Consider the following 5,653-nt stretch of genomic DNA (forward strand, 5'->3'; position numbering starts at 1 on the left):
TGGTAAAAGAATAATGATATTTTGTTGGCTTGACAAGATAAAGATGATGAAGGATTAAGGAGTAATTAATAGACAATTTTTGAGGGCAAAAAGGGAAATAATGTTATAGGACATTAAATGCAAAAGACAAATGTCAAATGAATAATTTTTAGCAAAAAAAAAAAAAAAAAAAAAAGGGAAGATATTAGGTGATAAGAGTCGGCTAACATGTTTTCTACCACTTTTCATTTCTCTTCTTCAAGTTTTCTACAATCTTCCATATTTTCTTCACTTCTCCATTAAAGTTTCAAGTCTCTTAGTTGCAAATCTCTCAAGTGTCTTATATTTCTCCCTCTATTAAGGATATTAGGAGGTAAGTTCAACTCCTTATCTTATATAAATATTGTGTATTGCAAGTTATTGAAGTTTCCTTATAATTTATGTTAGGATAAGGGTCAATTGGAGATAAGGAGGAGGAAATTTGCAAAGGAGTGTGGTTTCTTGACATAAGGTAAGGGACACCTCCCTTTACTTTAATAGGAAATAAGAATTAGGTTTCTAGGGTTAGTATTAGGGAACCTTAATTCTTGTCACACAATAGCAATTGAGCTTAGTTTGATGCTATAATTGATGGATTTATATGTGAATTGTAAAAACAATGAACTTTGATGACAATCAATGGAATTAGTTGTGACATGATTTTTTTAACATATTACAAGGGAGGTTATTAGTGATCATTTAACATGTTTTCACAGGGGAGAATGGTTAGGAAAGGTTAGGGAGTAAGTGGAGCTAAATAGGTAAGGAAAAGCCCTAAAATAGGCATGTTACCATGGTTGCCCTGTCACAGCCGTAACTTTATAAGTGATTTTTGGGCATCTTAACGATTGAACTGGGTTGAGACCAAAACATAAAAGTTGTAGCCCTGTCTCTAAGCTTTAAAACGAGACCAAAACCGTAGCAATCCGAGGTGTATAACTCAAGTTATGCCTTTTTGAATCTGACCTGTGCAGAATGATTGATTCCAAGTATGGAAATGATGCTTAAAGGGTTTTGAAGTATGTTTGAATGAGTGATCTTTATGATTATTTAGTGATTGTATGAGCATATATAGTTGATGTAATGAATGACCATGGAGGTTACGTGTAATATGTTATGTATTACCTAATTATGAGCTTGTGTATGTATAAACAAGCCTAAGTATGATATGTTTTATGAATATCTTATGCATCCACAAAATGGCCATGATGAAATGATATGTTCATATATGGAAAGTGTATTTTTTTTTTAGAATAAAGCATGTCAAGCATATTAATGATGAAAAAGTGGGACTTGATCCCAAGTTTGAGCAAAATACTTCCAAGGTACATAGACATGCATTTTTGTGAAGGAAAATGATTTGTAAATGTTATGGAAAATGTTGGCATGTTATGGGGAACCTGAGCTCACTCATGCACATGTCTAGACCGAAAGAAATGAACAGTCCATAGCGTGCATGACCATGGGGACTGTGTTATAAGTTAAGCTTAGCTCATTGGCCAAAGGTTCCGTAATCCATGCCTCAGCTTAGTCCGATCGGTAAACAGTAAAAGGTTTTCAAAGAAAAATTTATTTATACATGCATGACATTGATGTGCATTATTCATGAACATTAAAGGAAAGCATTGCGTGAATTATATTATGCATTATGATATGGATTGAATATGCTATGTTATATTACTTTTATGTTATAAATGTTTGGTTCATGTACAAGTAAATAAGATGCTTCCTAAGTTTAAGAATGTTACATAGGGTTAAATGATCGATACCCTTACTGAGTGATTAGCACTCATCCCCCTAGTTTCCATGTTTTGCAGGTAATGGTTAAAGCGGTAACGGCGAGTGGCGGTCAAGGAGGCTTGGGGCATGCATGTTTTTGTTCTAGCTAAACTTATGATGTTATATAAAGGATGTTGCTTTTGAATTTAATGTATATAGTTTAATGTTTATAATCTAAGTTTTATGAAATGGTAAATATATTTTGCTTATAAATGATGGGAGATATTTTATATTTGCTTCCGCTATTAAAACAATTGATGTTGTTGTTTTCTTTAAACCATATTTTTCATATATAGTCATGTCTTGATAGGTTGATTAAGAAAGTAATATAAATACGAGGAGAAGTTTTTATTTATTTATTTCCATATAGGACATGTTTGTAACCAGGATTTACGTTTTAAATTACACAACCTTCCAAGCGTGAATTCTCTAATTTTCCATCCTAATGGAATACTTAGAGGGTACCCGGCTGGAGGGGAGTGTTACATTTACATAGTACAGTATCATTTGTACAAAAAGACTCTCAAACAGTGGACAGTGTTGTCAAGTCTCCCCGCTTACCAACGTCCATCCGACCACGTCCTCACCTATGTCTTGCAAAAACATAGAAAAACAACAGGATGAGCACAAAGATGCTCAGTAAGTAAATCCTCTACTCTGCTATCCCCGTGTATCACTTTTCAATTCTTTCCTTACTCGTGTCACTTTCTCTTATTCAATCTCTCTTGTTCTTTCTCTGCTTCTACTATTCTTTTCTTTCTTTCTATTCTCATCAGCCATGAGAGATATCATGATAACATGTACGGATGAGATTCATATGCACTAATACAATGCAATGCATTTTCTTTCTTTTCTTTTCTTTCTCATTCTTATTCTTTATTATTCTTATTCTTTGCCGATCGGTCTTGGTCGATGCATGGATTCGGAACCCTTGACCATGTAAGTGTACTCTCTCTCATGTATAGCTCTCATCCGCATGTATTCTCACGGCTATACAAATTCTTTTTCTCATTCTCATTCCGCTTTCTCAAGGCGGAGACCGCTCTCTCACGGCGGTTTACATGCGGGGAATTTCTACACTCACGGGCTCCCCATCGCACAACCTATTAATTTTTCTCTTCTTTAGCACTTTTTATTCATTTTATTCTCTAGTGCTAATTCTTTCTTTCTCTTTATTCTAAGAGAATTTATTCTTTTCTTTATCTCTATTCTTAGAATGTTTCTTTCTCATTACTCGTATTTCTTTTTTTGATGATTACACATATAAACATATGCATATGGATGGCTCATGCCTAGAATCTTTCTTATATGCATTCATGAAATGCAAATATGCTATGTTGCATAAAGTAAGGTTCTCCTCTTTTAATCATGCTTCTCTTAGGCATTTCATCAAACAATATGTGTGCATACATAAATCCTACTCTACTTATAGTTCTACTTCTTTCTTAACCATCCAAAATTGGAGTTCAACTCCTTCAAATTAACATACATCCTGCAAAGAAAACACACTTCAAATATTCCTCTCAAATTCTTCTAATTCTATCCATACTTCTACCAAAATTTATCAACACAATCCACCTTTCTCATGGTGGAAATTTCTCCATAAATCAACATTACACTCATTCATAAATCCATCAACTCATTTCAAACATAAAAAATTCAAACATTAATCATATATAAATCTCTACACATTATTCAATCATGCAAATCACAACTTAGGTGGATTTACTTACCTTATACTCAAGTAGAATCCACTTAAGCTCTCTACTCTTAATGGCTTGATGCTTTCTCTTAAACCTTCAACACAAACTTAGTAAGGATCCTACTCTTACACCAATAAAAATCACCTCTAGAGTAAGGATTCTTACCTTTAAGTGCTTAGGATCAACTTGTATCAACTTCTAGTCAAGAACCCTCCAAAAATCCTTGGAAAATTGAATGAAAGAGTTCTCTAAAGCTAAACCCTTAATATCTCATATTTTCTCTACTCTTTCCCATTTTACCCTTACTCTTTCTTAGGAATTCCACCTTTGCCCTTTTAATTCTTTGCAAATGCAACCCCATTTAAACTATTCTCTAGAAAATTTCCTTACAATTCACTCCCCACTTTTCCTGCTAATTAGGGGTAGAATGGTCATTTTGCGCCTATGGAAAAAATATCTAAAAACTTCATTAAACTTTTCAACTGGCCCGTCGCCGCGGCGAAGAACTTTCCGTCGCCCCAGCGAAGAATTACAGAACCGACACCGAACTTACAAAGCCAACGTCGCCACGGCGAAGACTAAAATTCAAACATTCACCAAGTCTCAGCCAAAATCAGGGCAAACACTTAACCAAGCCAACCCATCAATCCAACTAAGGGTCAACCAACTAAAAATAACAACATGCAAGCTCAAATGAGAACAAATCAATAAACATTCAAGCAATACAACCCAATTTAACTACGTACCTCAAGTGGGGCGTTACAGAAAATATTCCCAAACCATTATCGTTTCACTCAGATGGTGACTTTTTTATTTTTTTTATTTTTTTTATTTTTTTTATTTTTTTATTTTTTTTGGTAACCGAGGTGTCCGGGATAGCTTATTCACACCTCAACTAATCCCTGGGATCCATTGAATACCCTACAAACCCAATAAACTGGGTAAGGTATTAGATGTAAAGGATATTAATGTAATTTATTCTTACTAAGCTTAGTTAGTTTAGAATGAGTTAGTTAGCTCACTCTTCAACTTAATTAGTAACTGAGCTATTATGTTGTATATAAAGAACAATAACACTTTAGTAAAGGCATGACTTCATTTTCCCTAAAACTCAATTACATTTCTTTACTACCTCATTTATTAACATGGTATCAGAGCATCGGAATCTCTAACCCTAATCTGAGAACAAGTCGATTCGAGTGAACCTCTTTAATTCAGATAAGTTCAATCAGCTTGAACACTTGATTTATTTGCTTCATCCTTTGAATTTCTAGTTCGAAATCTTGAATTTTAGCTCAAAATCATGAATTAGTTTTGCTCGACCTGAATTCTTAGTCGATTCGACTTGAATTTGATTTTGGATCAATCAATTTGATAATTAGTTAATCAAATATGGCAACATTGATAGAAGAACTAACTATTCAGTCGATTGACTCCAACTCACCCTATTATGTTCATCCATCAGATACACCAGGCTCTGTATTGGTTTCTGAACAGCTCGTTGGAGCTGAAAATTACAACATCTGGAGTCGAGCCATGACAGTCTCTCTCTATGCCAAAAATAAACTTGGATTTGTTAATGGTACTTGCACAAAATCGTATGTACATTCTAGCTTGGCTCCATAATGAGAGAGATGTAATTCATTGGTGCTTGCATGGATCTTTAATTCAGTCTTGAAAGAGATCTTTAATGGTATAGTTTACTCTACAAGTGCTGCACAAGTCTGGCAAGATTTGAAAAAGCAGTACAACAAAGTGAATGGCACTAGAGTGTTTGGGTTACATCGGGAAATTGTTAACCTAACTCAAGGAACTAACTCTATAGCTGGCTACTATAGTAAATTGAAGTCACTATGGGATGAGCTGGATTCCCTGGTTAGTCTTCCTACACCTGATAGTGCCTTGACCAAAGCATATTTGGAGCATCTGAATCATCAGAAATTACTGCAGTTTTTTATGGGATTAATGAGTCTTATTCCATGGTTCGAAGCCAAATCTTATTAATGAATCCTCTACTGAGTGTCAAGCAAGCCTATTCAGTGGTCAATCAAGATGAAAGTCAGAAAATCTTGGCAATGGCAAATTGAAGGGGATTGGTAAGCATAGGCAAGGTCTTTATTTCTTTGATCCCAATTTGAAACTTTCCACTTTTG

The 5,653-nt window shown here is 34.5% G+C and overlaps 1 long non-coding RNA gene across 1 annotated transcript; it reads left to right on the forward strand.

The window, feature by feature from the left end:
- Positions 1-233: 233 nt before the first annotated feature.
- On the forward strand, positions 234-1,983 carry LOC116123282. Its single transcript, XR_004127013.1, has 3 exons — positions 234-352; positions 427-490; positions 1,836-1,983. It is a non-coding gene; the product is annotated as an uncharacterized LOC116123282 (long non-coding RNA).
- The last annotated feature ends 3,670 nt before the right edge of the window (positions 1,984-5,653 follow it).

This window comes from Pistacia vera, unplaced genomic scaffold (assembly GCF_008641045.1).
Source record: "Pistacia vera cultivar Batoury unplaced genomic scaffold, PisVer_v2 Contig141, whole genome shotgun sequence".
NCBI lineage: Eukaryota > Viridiplantae > Streptophyta > Magnoliopsida > Sapindales > Anacardiaceae > Pistacia > Pistacia vera.